Genomic DNA, 18,453 nt, shown 5'->3' with positions numbered 1-18,453 from the left:
GCACAAATGCAACACATATCAGAGTTGCGCAGTAGTTGGTGGGCAGCAGCAGCGAGACATCAACAACGTGACAGGAGATGATGTAGAGACAGGGTGTTGCTATAGGGGGCAACAACTCTAGAACACATTCCTCACTAAGAGGGAGTGTTAGTTTTTGTAGCATCAGATGTGTTCTAGCCTTGAAATTTTGTGGAGAGGCTAGAATGCATGAGATTTCCAAAACCTAGAAATCGTTTCTGGAAATTCCACCTAGGTGTGACTTAATTAGATTATTAGTCAGTTTTTAAATATTTCCTAAGTCTAAACTTAGGGAATATGACAAATTAATCAGAATTAATTAAGTTAAAGTGTGAATGTTCTAGAAACTCACACGGATAGACTTCAAGTTAATCGAAGCCATCGATTAAGATCTAATCTTGGTCGTTGAAGTCTCAACGGAGGCTTATAAGAAGAAGTCGATGGGGATTGGAGAGATCACTTGAGAGTTTGATTTCAAGAGCAGATCAATTTCCTGAGTAGCAACAGTCAGTTTTCGGAGAGAGAGCCAGTGAAATCGAAGCAGTAAGAGAGGGGTAGAGACAATGAAACTCGAGGAAGGATTCCAGATCCGGTGAGTGCATTTGCATAGAGGCAAGTGAGCCACAGTGAGGTTGATGCAGAGCAGCGGAATAGCCTCTAGAGACAATTTCGAATCTACTGGGGAAAGTTGAGTTTCAGTGCCAAAAGCTAGGCAAAGGTTCCGGAGGCCAGGAGAGACATTTTCCTAGACAGCAGCAAACCAGACAGCTTGAGAAGAAGTTGATTTCAGCTGAGTGCAGAAGTGATTGTGCTAGGGTGATGCAGTAGCTGCGCAAAGCCAGTTTGTATGGCTCAATTTGAATTGAGGTCAGAGCCTGGATTTGCTTGCGGAGTGAGGAAATTCCTCACTAGACTTTTCTTGCCATTGTTTCTCTGTTGCCAGTTTCGGCATCCAGTTGTACTCAAATTATTTCACTGCTGCATAATAATAAAACCCTCAGCTGATGCACCATTTTTTCCAAGTTGGGTTTTTCTGGGGACATTGGTCTTGTTAACCACCATTTTGTGGGTGATATCCCCTTGCAGCCACCAGCGAGCTCATTGTGCCATCTTCTTTGCCACCTGAGCCAGCCATGTGGTCTCTCACCCATTTGCCATGATCGTATGTTTGAAGGTGGGTCTCCCAAATCTAAAGGTATGCCTTGTCATTTGGAAATTGAGTATTGTAGTTTTCTTATCATCGACACTTCTGGGTATGGATTAATGGGGGGATTCAGCGAAAATAATGGACTAGGTCTCTGCTTCTGCCCCCTAGACCCCTTTTAGGAATTAACCTTGGATTCTAGTCCCGTGGGATCTCTTTTACTGACCATTTGGTTCCAGGGATGGTATTTCACGGGAAAACCCAGATTTTGGTTGCGTGGTCCCGCTCCGTTATCTGCTTATATTACCCTTTTTCATTCATTATTACCCCATCCATCATTTTTCCCACTTGGGTCCACATTCATCCATTAGGTCCACATCGGGTTAGTTTGCCCATTCCCCCTTGCCCACACCTTGAGTCATGGCCTGGAATGAAGCCCGGAGGTTGATGCAGCTAAAAAGAAAGTTAAAAGCATATATGGCCACAATCAACAGGAAAATGTACCACAAGATGCAAAAGATGGTCGGGACAAATACATTTAGCACGTGGGCAAAAGCCAATACATGAGCTTTACCCCATCATCATGGCCATCACAATGGTTCCTACAAGTTCTATGAGCCTTCTTCATCATATAGGAATCCATGATTCTACCAACCCCTGGTGGGCGATGAACTGCTCCACCTTAAAAGGGGGAATTCACTGCTATATCTTATAAAAATTGCTCTAACCCCTTGAGTCCCGAGCAGTTAATCAAAGAAAATCATAAAAAGGCAAAATGCATAAAAAAAGGGTGTAAAAATCAAGGTCGGGGCACTTCATGTACCACGATTTCTCCCTCCTATACATTATAAACCCAAGTGTGGGCTTCCCTCTTATTAGCTACCCTTGCACCCCAGCATGTGACCCAAGGTTGCCCCTTCTCATCCCCTACTTCATTCACCATATTTGTCACATGCCATGATCCAAAATGGATTCAGTAAAGCCTCCAGATCAAAAGTCTTCAAATACAGGTGAAAGTGGAATCATGTTGAAATGCTCGTTAATATAAAGCCAACGGTGCAAACAGTGTGTAAATCCGAATTCGGATGAAGAAATTAGGGCCAATTAAAGATTTAGGCCAAAAAGTCAATGCCTATGTCAGTAGGACATGTGGCAACTCGGGAAAGAGTCACAGGTTCTTTATGATGTCACCGCAGATGGTGATGTGGCAGTCTGCGATTGGTTCATACCACAGGTGATGGGGATTAGCGAACAAGAGTGGAGATCGTCCGATCAAAGGAGATCGACGCATATCGCGTCGAAACATGCAGACAGGTTATCCTGGAAAAACGGACACGATCAAGTTATGCAAAAGAAGTTAAAATCCTTTGAGTTCCGGCAGGGAAGCAGTAAGTGGTTTATCGCGTGCCTTCAAGGCAGGAAACGGTTTTTTAGAAATGTACACAATTCCACTCAGCGGTTGACACGTAGCATCCCGAAACCACTTTCCCGCTTGCCTTCGGGGAATTATCAAACGTGTTAGTTGGAGCGCGAGATCGCGTGACAGCCGTTAGATCCCACAGGACAGATCAACGGTGCGGAACATCCGGATTAGTTGATGAGCGGGACGTGATAGCCGTCAGATTGTTTGATCTCGAGATCAGCGCCGGGAAAAGGCCGGACGGTCGGGGTTCACCCCGCGCCCGCCGTTCCTTTGATTAATATTCTATTTTTAATGTAAACGTATTATGCTGTGATTAGCGCAGTTTGTAACTAAACATGGTATATAAATACCATAACACAAAGAAAGTTGACAGAGTGTGTTGTGAACCGTTCCAGGGGGTCTGGAGGTCAGAGTGACCAAGTACGGTCGAGTGTATACTCGTTTCGACTCGAAGATTTGAGCTAAACACAACGGTGAGATCCATTTTCATGGTTGAGACTCTGTTTTTGAGCTCACACCTGTAACAACTATTTGAAGACATAATAAAGAGGTCAGCACTGGAAGCTAAAGGACTAGGAGACGTAGCCAGGAAGTTTGGTGAACTCCTTTATCAATTTTGGTTGTGTTGATGTGTTTGATTGTGTTTTATAATTGTTTAAGTGTTTATGTTATTTGCAATCTTATCGATCCATTGCTCTAAGTCACATAGGCAACTTCACATATAGTCTGTAATACCTTTTTTAATATCATATCAAGTGGTATCAGAGCTTAAGGTTTTTAAGGTTTGAAAAGTTTGTGTGTAGATTTGAATGCTTACTAGGTTGAGGCTCGGACGAGGTGAAGGTGAACTTGTTGAGGCGAATCCAGAGATTGGAAGGGTCTTTCACAAAGAAGGATGACAGATGAAACTCCACTTGGGTCAGAATCCTAGTTCTTGGATAGTTTTATGACGATACGTGCAATGGTGGAAGAGATGTATAATGAGTTTAAAAAGGGCAAAGGTGAAGGCACTTCATCACCTAAACCAGACAAAGGAGTAGAGGAACCTTTTCTTTTTGTCCCTCCAGATAAAGAAGATAAAGGAAAAGGAGAAAAGCCTCCTCCATCTCCTCCATCATCACCATCATCGTCATCATCATCGTCTTCTTCTCATAAAACTAGTTCTTCTAAGAAGAAGAAAAAGAAAGCCTCTTTGATCAAATTAGATGTAAAATTTGATTTGCCAATTTATGATGGAGAACTTAATGCTAAAAAGCTTGATAATTGGATAAGGCAAATTGATGTATATTGCAGGGTGCAGAAAGTTGATTCAGAAAGAAAGAAGATCCAGCTTGCTAGCGTTTGACTTGGAGGAACGCACTTGTATGGTGGGAAGGCAAGACACAAACAGATCTCCAAAAGCACGATAAAATCATTTCAACTTGGAATGAATTTGTTTCTGCTATTAAAAAGCAATTTTATCCTTTGGCTTATATGTAGCAAGCAATGATGAGTTGGCAAACACTATGTCAATTGAAGGGTCAAAGTGTTCAGATTTATACTCAGGAATTTCGTAAGAGAGCTTTAACATTAGGCATATCATTGGATTCACTAGAAACATTGTTAAAATATATAGGTGGTCTTCGTAGTTATTTGAAGCATACTATACTTATGTTTAATCCCACTAGCTTAGATGATGTATCAGTTCAAGCAACTCATCTAGAGGCTAGAGGTAAAAATGTAACCCCAGATGTTGGGAAATCATCCAAATCTATTGAGAACAAGAATAAAGGCAAGAAGAAACTGAAATGGAAGGAGAGGAAAACAAACATTGTGAAGAAGGATAAACCTTCATGCACTCATTGTAAGAAGGAAGGACACGATGAGGCACACTGCTGGTCTTTGCATCCAGAATTGAAGCCTAAGAAGTTCGGGAGTAAAGAGCGAAAGAATGCTGCTACTATTCAAAAGGACTTGGGATCAGACTCAGGTGATGAAACAACGGTTACAACTACAGGTATAAAAGGTAAAGATTCTGAAGCATCTACAAGTAATTCTTTGCATTCTGTTGATAATGAAAGTTATGAGAGGAAAAGAAATGAGCTATTTCATATTAGAGTCATTTCCAAGCACACTAAAATTGATACTTTATTTGATAGTGGGTCACAAGTTAATTTGATTTCTGAAACAATTGTAAAGAAGTTGGGTCTAGAAACAAAACCTCATAAAAAGCCATATCCATTAGGTTGGGTGTGTGATAAAACAAAACTACAAGTCACGAAACAATGTAAACTTCGTTTTGCTATTGGGTCAACGTTTGTAGATGAGGTTGAGTTAGACATAGTCCCATTGGACATATGTGGAATTGTATTAGGAAGTCCATACTTGTACGATAGAAAAGCTATCTTCTATCAAGCTGAAAATAAGTATCAACTCACTAAGGATGGAATTGAATATATTGTAAGGGCTCATAAACTCAAAGATAACTTCTCTCTCATAAATTCAGGACAGATGAAAAGAATTGTAAATTCAAGTAAACAATTTTTACTTATGATTGTAAAAGCAAAGGATCTTGATAAATCCGATGCATTCCAAGGCTGTAATCCTAAACAGAAAGCAGATCTAGTTAAAGTTGTTTCCGATTATGATATTCTGTTTCAAGAGCCTAAAGGGCTTCCACCCAAGCGAGAGATAGAACATGAGATTTATTTGCAGCAAGATGCTCCACTACCTAACATTGGAATGTACAGGTTATCAGCTCTAGAGAATGCAGAGATAAAGAAGCAGGTACATGAGTTGCTCGATAAAGGGTTTATTCGACCAAGCACATCACCGTGTGGATCACCTATTGTGTTGGTGCGAAAGAAAGATGGTTCGTGGAGAATGTGCATTGATTTTAGAGCACTAAATAAAATCACAATAAAGAATCATTATCCTCTTCCTCGTATTGATGATTTATTAGATCAATTAAAATATGCAGTTTACTTCTCTAAATTAGACTTGCGAAGTGGCTACCATCAGATCAGAGTTGCAGAACAAGATGTATGGAAAACTGCTTTCAAAACGAAGCAAGGACTTTATGAATGGTTGGTTATGCCTTTTGGCTTAACTAACGCTCCTGCTACGTTTATGCGAGTCATGAATGATGTATTTAGATCATTTATTGATGATTTTGTAATAATTTATTTAGATGATATTCTTGTTTTTAGTAGGACATGGGATGAACATGTAAAGCAGATTTTAGATGTTTTAAAAAGAGAAAATCTCTATGTGAAACTGTCAAAATGTGAATTTGGCAGAACATCTTTGAATTATTTGGGTTATATTGTAGGGGGTGGTGAATTGAAGATAGATCCCTCTAAGGTCGAAGTCACTGTAAACTGGCCTAAACCTAATACTGCTACAGAAATTAGAAGTTTCTTAGGGGCAACGCAATATTGGAGAAAGTTTATTGCCAACTATTCTTTGATTGCAGCTCCTTTACATGCTTTGACAAGTGTGAAACAAGTGTTTCAGTGGGGAGGTAAACCACTGAAAGTCTTCGACACATTGAAAGAAAGGATCAGTATAGCGCTAGTACTAGCACTGCCAGATCTTCAACATCCATTTGAGATCGAGATAGATGCAAGTGAATATGCCATGGGGGCAATATTTATGCAGCACAGAAAGCCTATATGCTTTCATTCTGAGACATTTACATCAGCAGTAGTTAACTATCCTACATATGATAAAGAATTGTATGCATTAGTTTACAGTGTTAAAAAGTAGAAACATTACATAATGGGTAAAGAAACAATCATACACACAGATCATCAACCACTTCAATATTTACACTCACAAACTAAATTGCAACAATCAAGACATTACAGGTGGATGGGTTTTCTACAACAATTTCATCTTGTTATCAGATATAAGAAGGGCATACATAATAAGGTTGCAGACATGTTATCAAGACCAATTATAAATGCATCTACAATACTTAAGCATAATTTAGTAATTCATGAAAGTTACATTGAACAATATGCTCAAGACACGGATTTTAAGGATGTATATGCAACTTTAAGTCATGGCAAGCAGGTAGAAGAATTGGATTATTACATAAAGGACAAACTCTTATATCATTTGGGAAAGTTATGCATTCCACAAACTGAAAGAGTTAACATAATTCGAGAAGCACATACTTCTCTCATATCAGGTCATTTTGGTGTAAGTAAAACAGTTGCACAATTACAAAGATTCTGCTATTGGCCACGAATGAATGAGACAGTTTCTAGATATATTAAAGGATGTACTATGTGTGCTACAAGCAAGCAAAGTAATAGAAAATTAGGCTTGTATACTCCACTTCCAATTCCTTCTCGTCCTTGGGAAAGTATTTCCATGGATTTTGTTGGGGGATTGCCAAAGTCTAGAAAGGGTCATGATTATTTGTATGTAGTTGTGGATAGGTTCAATAAGATGTGTATTTTGATACCATGTAACAAACAGGGCATAGTTGAACAAACTGCAAAGTTGTTCTTTCAAAATGTATGGGTTCATTTTGGGTTACCCACTTCTATTGTATCTGATCGAGATTCTCGATTTGTTGGGAAATTTTGGTCAAGTCTATGGGAGTTAATGGACACAAGGTTAAAGAAGAGCACAACATTTCATCTACAAACAGATGGTCAAACAAAAGTGGTCAACAAGACAGTAATACAGTTGCTTCGAGGATATTGCAACAAGCATCCCAAACTTTGGGATGAGCATTTGTGTTATGTACAACATGCTTACAACCATGCAAAACATTCTTCTACTCAGAGATCTCCTTTCGAGACTTGTTTTGGTTTTATACCAAAATCTCCCTTAGATTTTGTCTTTGGTAAAGACATAGTAGTTGATGGACACAGTGATGTGGACAAAGCAACCAAGTTCATTGAACAAATCCAGGAAATTCACCAGGCAGTATAGGAACAACGGGAAAGAAGGCGCGACATGACAAGCATCGAGTTGAGCATAGTTTTCAAGTTGGTGATCAAGTCTGGTTGTACATCAGCAAAGAAAGACTGCAAGGGGAAGGTAAAAAGTTGAAACCAATTAGATATGGTCCTTTCAAAATACTTGATAAAATTGGTGAAAATGCTTTCTGCCTAGATCTACCAGCTTATATGCAAATCTATTCAGTCGTTAATGTTGAAAACTTGAGGTTGTATGAACCTTCATTGATTGAAGATCCCGAAGAGCAAGGTCAGCTACCTTCCATTAAGGATCTGTTGCCCGAGTATCTCAATGAGTTACAGGAGGACACAGTTCTTGACAGGAGGATAAGAACTTCGCAACGGGGGAATGTTGAGTATTTTTGAGTTGGACTCAAAGGTACAAATCCAAGTAAAGCATGATGGATAGAGATTGGAAAAGTGAAGGAACTTTATCCTCACTTACTCGATAGCTAAAAACCAACTTTTGGTGGACCAAAAGCTTCCAGTGGAGAGGAGTGATCCAAAGTGGATTTAGTAAAGCCTCTAGATCAAAAGTCTTCAAATACAGGTGAAAGTGGAATCATGTTGAAATGCTCGTTAATACAAAGCCAACAGTGCAAACAGTGTGTAAATCCGAGTTTGGATGAAGAAATTAGAGCCAATTAAAGATTTAGGCCAAAAAGTCAATGCCTACGTCAGCAGGACATGTGGCAACCCAGGAAAGAGTCACAGGTTCTTGATGATGTCAGCGTAGAAGGTGATGTGGCAGTCTGCGATTGGTTCATACCATAGGTGATGGGGATCAGCGAACAAGAGCGGAGATCGTCCGATCAAAGGAGATCGACGCATATCGCGTCGAAACATGCAGACAGGTTATCCTGGAAAACAGACGCGATAAAGTTATGAAAAAGAAGTTAAACTCCTTTGAGTTCTGGTAGGGAAGCGGTAAGTGGTTTATCGCGTGCCTTCAAGGCAGGAAACGGTTTTTCAGAAATCTACGTGATTCCACTCAGCGGTTGACACGTAGCATCCCGAAACCGCTTTCTCACGTGCCTTCGGGGAATTATCAGATGTATTAGTTGGAGTGAGATCGTGCGACAACTGTCAGATCCCACAGGACAGATCAACGGTGCGGAACGTCCGAATTAGTTGATGAGCGGGACGCGATAGCCGTCAGATTGTTTGATCTTGAGATCAGTGCCGGGAAAAGGCCGGATGGTCGGGGTCTACACCGCGCCCGCCGGTCCTTTGGTTAATATTCTATTTTTAATGTAAACATATTATGCCATGTTTAGCGTAGTTTGTAACTAAACATGGTATATAAATACCATAACACAGAGAAAGTTGACAAAGTGTGTTGTGAACCGTTCTAGGGGGTTTGGAGGTCAGAGTGACCAAGTACGGTCGAGTGTATACTCGTTTTGACTCGAAGATTCGAGCTGAACACAGCGGTGAGATCCATTTTCATGGTTGAGACTCTGTTTTTGAGCTCACACCTGTAACAACTATTTGAAGACATAATAAAGAGGTCAGCACTAGAAGCTAAAGGACCAGGAGACGTAGCCAGGAAGTTTGGTGAACTCCTTTATCAATTTTGGTTGTGTTGATGTGTTTGATTGTGTTTTATAATTGTTTAAGTGTTTATGTTATTTGCAATCTTATCGATCCATTGCACTAAGTAACATAAGAAACTTCACATATAGTCTGTAATACCTTTGTCAATATCAGATCATGCCACCACCTTTTAAAGGATGTACCTTGAACATTAACCCCTTTAGAAGTAGAAGCCACCTAATAGGGTACTTGGTTAACCCCATTTGTAGTTTAGGAGACATTGGCACGTCCCGAAGCCCATTATGGAAGGGTAGGCCATTATGAAGTCCTCACCTATGGTCCATGATTAGGTAAGCTCATTTACTTGATTTCTCTAATGACTTGTTGTACTGGAAGGCTAGGGGACGCATTAGATCTTATGAAGGATTGCAGATGATTTCCATTTGGGGTTTGGTCTCCCTATACGGGGTCCTAATCCTCCAAAGGGATACAATGGCACATGTAGGGTGAGCATTGAGAGCCATGGGCCTCCATAGCAGCAGATTGCACCCCATAGATCCCCACCGCTATTTAGAGATTGCTCGTGGTTCACTTATTGAACGAGGAGGATGCACTTGATCCATCATGCCCGGTCAACCCTAGATTTACACCATGCACTTGGCAGATGATCCAGGACTTGCACAATGATATGGCATCACCTACCCCCTCATCCTAGCCCTTGGAGGCAATTTATAGGCATCTTCAATTTGTTTGGAGACCCATGAGGACACTTGTGTGCCCCCACATGTCATTTGGAGCACCACAGGTTATTACGACTGGCCAACCCCTTGTCCATTGCTTTTGAGGGTCCTATTCTTCATTGTGGCATCTGTGGACCTCATTAGGCCTTTTAGAGGGCCCTAAGACATGCAGAGATTATTATTTGACCTCTTGAGAGGCTTACTTTTTCATTTATGAGCTAGTTTGGTGCGCTTGTCACCAAAAGTTGTATTATTAGAACATTATTTTATTTATGGGGCTTATGTAGGCTAAGGAGGCTAATTCAAACTCCTAAGTTGTGTATAAATACAAGTCAGATGAGCTCATTTTCTCATCATCACTTTGGTTTGGATCTCTTATCTCTTTTGAGATTTTCGCACTTTTTCTAAAGGATGAATTGGAGCTTTATGGATGAGTTTTGATGTGTGGATATTGGTCCATCTTCTCTTGGAGCTTCTCTGTTGTCAATTGTGAATGGTTGGATATAATCTATTACATGTAAGTACGTGCTTTTTGATGGTATTCTTGTTTACTTTTGTCATATACGTTGGACTGGGATTTTCGTTGTTCTAGGGCTAATTGCTACATGCATTCATTGCTTAAATTTGTTTCTATTATAACATCTCCCAATGTATGGGCCATGTAATATGAGCGAAATCTCCTAACGATAATTGTATCGAAGAATTTGACCTTGATAAGCCATTCCTTTTGCACATCGAAGTATAAAAGCTGCAAGGTTGCTTCCTCTTGACCTAGAAGGCTAGTGAAGTGATCTTGAGACCTCCTTGACTGGGAACCAAGAAATCCTACTCATACTCAACATAGACTCCATTCTCCCAAAGATTAAGGCACTGATCTACCCAGGGTGGTCACTTAAAACCATATTCTTTCAACTCCTCTCAGGTCTAGCCACACTGGAGTACCTAGGTCATCAATTTCCCAACAAGCTAGCCATAAAAAAAATTCGATCTCCTAGGATCTCCTGTGCTAGCCTTTCATCTAACTCTCCTCCAATTTTGAAGACATTTTGATAGTGTAGTTGGGAGAAAAGCTAAGCCCTAGCTTCGGGATCAAAACTGCCTTGCCATCCCCAAGCCTAGTACCTCATAGGGTCAAAACAACATCCTTAAATGAGAATACTTTCTTTGATCCTTTCCCCACCTTGTCTAAGGTAAGAATATCATTGGTTGCTACATCCTTTCCTCATATCCTAGACTGGGTTCACTTAGCCCCATGTGGTCCTGTTCCTTTGAAAGATCGTTCTTCAAGAACCATCCGGGATACCAACTCCAACAAGGATTTTAGGGATTGGGAAACTCCTCCACAAGTCTTATTCCATAAACCTAACCCTCAAATCCTTTCCATATCTCCCAAGAATACATAGTACCTTGCTTAGAGAGCAAGCAAGATCTATCCTTCAAATTCTTTTGGGAAAGGGTTTATTTGAGTCACTCATATCCATTGACTTATCCTTCATTGGTGACTCCATACATACTGGGTCTCCTCCCATCGGTGAAAGTCCGTAAATAGAAGGGAGCCTTAGCTGAGGTGACAGTGGGCTAAGTCTCCATTTGTTGCCCTTGGCCTAGCATTTTCCCTTTAGGGATCCCCCTTAGGTCCCCTGCTAGTTTGAGCGGTAACAGGTACAAAAATAACTGTGTAAATTTATGTGTGTGCCAGTATTTCTTCCAATGTTTATTTCTTCCATAATTTAATTGTGTAGGTTGCAATGTGAGTTATTCAATATTTGTTGTAGGAAATAGTAAATAAATTGTTAAATTTAATTAACAATTAGGAGAATAATTTCCAGTTGCTGCTAGGATTCAGGGTTCCGAATTTTCACAGCTTGGCCTTGGAAGGGTATTGGTCTTGGTCTAGAGGTCATGGAATTCATCATTTGAAGAATCTACAAGAAGAGAAGAGATTTGTGGGTATTCCTCTCAAGAGGAGAGGCTTTGGCCTTGGCTTTTAGCCTACATCTTGTGTTCTTGTGTACTATTGATCTTCGTGTTTTTGGTGGTTGTTTGATGATAAGAAAATAATAAGTGAAGAAGCTAATAATGAAGAAAAGGTAAAAATACATCACAAGTAATTATCAAGTATAAGAGAAATCATCATAATAGTAGCCCTATCGATTTCTCAACAGTCCTTGACTCTTGTGAAAGAAGGATCATATCTTTATTCCAACAATTTGCAATCATTTTAATTACAAAATTATATCTCAAATTTCTTGTATTTTTGTAAATTTGTAATTAGTTTAATATAAAAACCCTAAATTATATATCTCAAAAAATCAAAATTATATCTTATAAAAAATTCCAAAAATATTTCAATAGTGAATATCTTCACTCAATTGAGGTTTACATTGCATTTATTGATCTATTTGTTGGTAAAATCATCACAAAACTTGCAATTTTGGAAAGCCCTAAGCCTTAAGGTCGTATGGCCCCCATTATTTGCCTTGTATTGTTGCACTAATAGCATTTCCAAGTGTTTTGAAGCTAATTACAGGTCTTGGAAATAACCTACAACAATTTGAAGTATTTGGAGGCAAACCCTTGCCTTGAAATACATGCAAACCAAGATCAAATCTTTTGTATCCATTCAAATTGATCTAAAGAGGATTTTCAAAGATTAATCATTATTCTTAGGTCATATATTGGATATCCAAAAAGATTTGCAAGACTGATTATTATTTCTAGTCAAGTCAATTTTCAGCCCTCACGGTTGTGGGCTCATTTCTGGGTAGTCATATTGCAGATTTAATATCTTTCAAACTGCTTGTCCAAAATTAGTGTTTTCGTGGCCATTGGTAAGCTCTTTGATAGTACTAACATCTCCAATAAGGTCCCTTGAGTTTTAGGTTCACTACAGGCTATTTTCAGGCCCCTGAAGTGGCCTTGTGCTTGCTGGCCTGCTGCGCTTTTCAGAAATATTAGAATACAGGTTTGAACAGTAAGTCGTTTGTCTTCTAACAGACGCATAGAATAGGTATAACAGCTCTTTTAAGAATTCTATTTTGGTAAGAGGCCATTATACTCAATTTGTGGTGTTTCAAGCTCATTTTTCTAGCATATTGAGTACTTTTCCATTGCTGGTCTACATTATTAATTGGCTGTTATATCATTAATCAGATCAGATGTTTTGTTATCATACTAACTCCTACCTCTTACATCTACTTGATTTATGCACTGGTCTATTTGTTTGTTGGTTGAGTTGTTGTCTAGGGATACTGCCTATGGCTTTTAATGGGAGTTGGCATAAGGCAAGAGGAATACGCTGACGTGACATTGGGCATACTCCTAATAGTGCTTACCATGTAGCAGTCTTGGTTGAACCTTGCTAACACTGCTAAACTGAGTGGTAACAGTGAACACATCCTAGTCATTGTCACTTGGTGTTGCATGTTTGTCCTCTAACATGGTGATGCATTTACTCAGTTCCATTTATATTCATGTAATTTCCACAGTAGTTTTACCCTGTGTTACCGGATCTGTCCATCCCAAGGATGGATCTGTGGATCCCTGGATAGAATCCAATTTCGGATTCAGATATGCCTGGATCAGCCCAAGAACAGGTTCATTAGCATTTCCACTACTATAAAACACATCCCGTAAACTATTCATAGATCCCACAATTTTAGGTTTTTTTAAAATACGATTAAAAAAAAAGAGTTTTTTCCAGCCATTTCATATTCACCAAGCTTTGGTCCATTTTCTCATGGGAGGTGAAGTTAAGATGGCAGTAACTAGATTCATTGGCCTCTTGTACCCACCATCAGGTGGCACCTTGGTTGGGGTCATACCAACACCAACGGAACAGATTTATTCGAAGAAATGGAATGCGTAACAAAACTTGGGGCCAACCATTTGTTTGCAATGGAACAAGAGGACGTTTGACGAAAAAGAGGGATAAGGAGTGTTCAGGAGACGGAAGTATGGGTTATAAAAGAAGTTATTTACATTAATAATAATTAGACCTATATTAATAATTATACTAGATATAAACTTATACTATATTTATATTAATATTAAATTTAATAGTACCTATATTAAAAGGACCCTCACCACCATCACACTTGTAGATTAAACAACCAAGTTAGTGTGTAGTTGTGCATATCAGGCATTGCTTGCTACCTCTTAATGTTCGTTTAGGACCACTCTCTAAGATTACTCACATGACTAAATTGCCTAAGCAATTTAAGGCACTTGTCTCCCTTTTATCCATCACTCCCCAACTATCTAAATATATTTTTCCATTTTGTTATGCTAAACCTTCTCATGCTCCCACTACATAATACATACACATTAAGCTTAGTAACCCATAGAGAAACCCCCTTTGGTTAAGATTCCATTTACCGTAACCTAAAGTGCAAAGTGTTGAAAATTAGCAGCTCAAGGATGAATTTCCTTAAATAAAAACTCATTTATGACAATTATCTAGTGACTTTCTAACAATAGAAAGTCATGTCTAGCATCTCAAGTATGACTTGCCAAAATTAGTAAATCACCTTGCATCAATTGGTAATCAAGTATAGTTGATGGAAAATCACTTATCATTAATCAATCCTAATAGTTCAATCTCGACTTGATATTTATCGCCAATATTATTATTATTTATGGTACTATGATATTATTATCAAAAGGAAATACAAGTCACCTTTCCTACATGACTCTCAATCATGTCATACTTTGCACCTCTCTCCTTGATGACACACATGGCACTACGTTACTCTCTCTCTCTTAATGGATATGTTGCACTCTCTCTTACACTCTCATTAAAGGCATGACATTCAAGATTCCCCTTACACTCTCATTAATGCATATGTTACACTCTCCTCATATATGTCATATGTTTCTCTCCTCAATTATGACACTTATGATGCTCTCCTTGATGGCACAAGTTACACTTCTCGAAGGCATGCGTTGACTCTCCTTAATGGCATAAGTTACACTTCTCGAAGGCACGCGTTGCCTCTCCTTAATGGCATAAGCTACACCTCTCTAAGACGTGTTTCCTCTCCTTTATGGCATGAATTCGTTGCACCTCTTATATATGTATCTCATATCATCTCATCTTATTACACATGCTGTGTAAAAGAAAAATTCGAATTTGAGAGAGAGAGTTGGAGAGACTTGAAGAAGATTGTTAAGATAGGCCATTGCCTATGTTTACGCATCATGCTCTCGTTACCTAGAGCGCTGAGCAGTTAACGAAAGAAAATAATAAAAAGGCATATGAAGAAGAGTGGAAAAATCAAGGTCGAGATAACTCATGCACCACGATTGCTCCCTCCTACACAGTATTTACCCAAGTGTGGGCTTCCCTTTTATTAGCTACCATTGTACCATGGCATGTGACCCAGGTTTCCCCTTTTCATTCCCTACTCCATTCCATCATTATGCCACATGCCACCACCATTTGAAGGATGTACCACAGACATATCGCCCTCTTTAGAGGTAGAAACCACCCAATAGGATGCCTGGTTAACCCTATTTGGAGCTGGGAGACCTTAGTGCATGCCAAAGCCCATTGTGGAAGGGCATGCCATTATGAAGTGCTCACTTGTTATCCATGGTTTATAAACTTTTTTACTTGATTTCTTTAATGACTTGGTACGCTGGAAGGCACAGGGACGCATTGGATCTTATGTAGGATTGCAGATGGTTTCCATTTGGGTTTGGTCTCCCTATATAGGGTCCTGACCCCATAGGGCTACATTGGCACATGTAGGGTGTGTGTAGAGAGCCATGGGCCTCCACAGCAGCAGACAACACTCCATGGATCCCCACATCATTCAGAGATTGCTCATGGTTCACTTATCGGATGAGGAAGATGCACCTGATCCATCATGCCTAGTTGGCCCCAGAGTTGCACCATACACTTGGCAGATGATCTAGGACTTGCACGATGATGTGGCATCACCTACACCATCATCCTATCCCTTGCAGGCGATCTACAAGCATCTTCGATTTGTTTGGAGACCCATGAGGACACTTGTGTGCCCCCACATGTCATTTGGAGCACCACAAGTTATAACAAGGGGCCAACCCCTTGTCCACTAGTTTTGGGTGTTCAACTACACATTATGGCACATATGGACTCCATTAGGCCTCCTCCAAGGCCCAACGACATGCACTATTCATTATTCGACCGACTGGGCGTGATGGATTAGGTGCATCTTCCTCGTCCAATAAGTGAACCATGAGTAATCTCTGAATGGATGTGGGGATCCATGGAGTGTTGTCTGTTGCTGTGGAGGCTCATGGCTCTCTACACACACCCTACATGTGCCAATGTAGCCCTATGGGGTCAAGACCCTGTATAGGGAGACCAAACGCAAATGGAAACCATTTGCAATCCTACATAAGATCCAATGCGTCCCTATGCCTTCCAGCATACCAAGTCAGTAAAGAAATCAAGTAAAAGAGTTTATAAAACATGGATAACAAGTGAGCACTTCATAATGGCATGCCCTTCCATAGTGGGCTTTGGCATGTGCTAAGGTCTCCCAGCTCCAAATAGGGTTAACCAGCCATCCTATTAGGTGGTTTCTACCTCTAAAGGGGGCGGTATGTCTGTGGTTACATCCTTCAAATGGTGGTGGCATGTGGTATAATGATGGAATGGAGTAGGGAATGGAAGGGGGCAACCTGGATCACATGCCATGGTACAAGGGTAGCTAATAAAAGGGAAGCCCACACTTGGGTACATAATGTGTAGGAGGGAGCAATTGTGGTGCATGAGTTACTCTGACCTTGATTTTTCCACCCTTCTTCATATGCCTTTGCCTTTTTATGGTTTTCTTTGGTTAACTGCTCGGGGCTCTAGGTAATGAGAGCATGATGCATAAAGTATAACAGTGGATACCCCCTTATAGGGTGGGGCGGTTCATTGCCCTCTGAGGGTGGGAACAATCATGGGTTCCTAAATGATAAAGGAGGCTCATCAAGGGCCATGTAGGAACCAGGGTGATGGCCATGGAATGGGGTAGAGCTCATGTCATGGCTTTTGTCCACGTTCTAAATGCTTTTATCCCAGCCATCTTTTGCATTTTGTGGTACAATTTCCTATTGAATGTGGCCAATTATGCTTTTTCTTTTTCTTTTAGCTGCATCAACCTTCGGGCATCATTCCAGGCCCAACCCAAGATGTGGGGCAAGGGGAGGGGGTGGCTGACCCTATGTGGACCCAGTGGAGGAATGTGGACCCAGGTGGGAGGAGAGATGATTCGGGGTGTAATGAGCGAAAGGGGAGTAATATATGTGAATCGGGGAGAAGGACCACACAACCAAAATTAGGATTTCCCATGTAGTACCATCCTTAAAACCAATAGGTCAGTAAAAGAGATCCCATGGGACTAGGGTGCAAGGTTAACATCCCAAAAGAGACCTAGGGGATAAGAGCACAGACCTAGACCACTCTTTCCGTCAAATCCCCCCATTAATGCATGCCCAAAGTTTCCATGATAAATAAACTAGAATACTCAATTATCAAATAAGAAGGCATACCTTTAGGTTTGGGAGGCCCACCTTCAAACATACGATCATGACAGATGGGTGAGGGACTACATGGTTGGCTCAGGTGGCGGAGAAATGGCACATCAAGCTAGTTGGTGGCTGCGAGGGGCTGCTAGCTGTCTGCTGAGGACCATCATGGAGAAAAAATTTCTCCTAGGGATATCACCCACAAAATGGTGGGTAACAGGGCATCAACCATCCATCACTTTCCTTTCAACGAACCATAGTGTTGAACAAATAGTCATGCCATCCTTCTTTGCGTTGGAAAGTGATTTTCCAGTTCACATCTGGCTTTTCTTCACATGGCTACCTCTTCCAAGTCATGTTTCTTTCAGGATCTTCCGTCCAATCACATGAGTACTAGTTGTAGGTGTCATCTACAACTCTCTTCCGGTAGCCTTGTTTCAACCCAACTAGATGTTGTTCAAAAATAAAAAATGAAAATCAAATCAAAATTACCTTTTAAGATGGCCTTTCATCATGACATTTGCTTCTTGCAACATCAACATCTTGCACATTCATAAACACATCTCCAAGACTTTCAATGTCAAGGGTCTTCTTCCTTTACAGACTTTATCAAGGTCTTTGTATCTTTCTCTATGGAGATGTCATAGCTAGTTCTTCTAGTCATCGAATGTTAATTGCTTATATTGTCTCACGTGACAATGGTTTCATTTTCAACGAATTCTTCTTCCTTTCTCCACATATTATTCCCCAAGAACATATATACAAAGTTCCTTCATCCTGTCAACCGCCTCACATTCCATATGAGGACATATTATGTTGATTTCATCTTAACAATATGTGAACTAGTTCAAGGTATATGCCTTCATGCATCTTTCTAAAAGGAGAGATCTGTTAATCTAGGTTGTCATTGATGTCAATATGGCACTAGCCGAGATGGCAAATATTCTTGAGATGCCTGGTTCCAAATGATGATGACATAACTCTTGTTTGAAGAAGATATCAAGCCACGAAGATGTCAAGCAACTAATGAAGAAGTCTTGCCCGAACAAGTCCTTGAACTAATTATAATGTTGTTAAATAACGAATCCATACAGGTGAAGATAGTTTAAGATAGTTTAATTTTAATGTTGC

General features: G+C 40.2%; 1 protein-coding gene across 3 annotated transcripts in view; it reads left to right on the top strand.

Annotated features, from left to right (window-relative positions):
• Positions 1-18,453, top strand: part of LOC149167674 (CRM-domain containing factor CFM2, chloroplastic-like) — a 163,694-nt gene that overhangs the window by 108,571 nt on the left and 36,670 nt on the right. The gene's annotated exons all lie outside the window — the stretch shown is intronic.

Source organism: Pinus tabuliformis, chromosome 5_1 (assembly GCF_031772625.1).
Source record: "Pinus tabuliformis cultivar Carrire ecotype Pingquan chromosome 5_1, CPIR1, whole genome shotgun sequence".
In the NCBI taxonomy this organism is placed as follows: Eukaryota; Viridiplantae; Streptophyta; class Pinopsida; order Pinales; family Pinaceae; genus Pinus; species Pinus tabuliformis.
The sequence above is the reverse complement of the archived record's forward strand: the minus strand, read 5'-3'. Positions and strand labels throughout refer to the sequence as shown.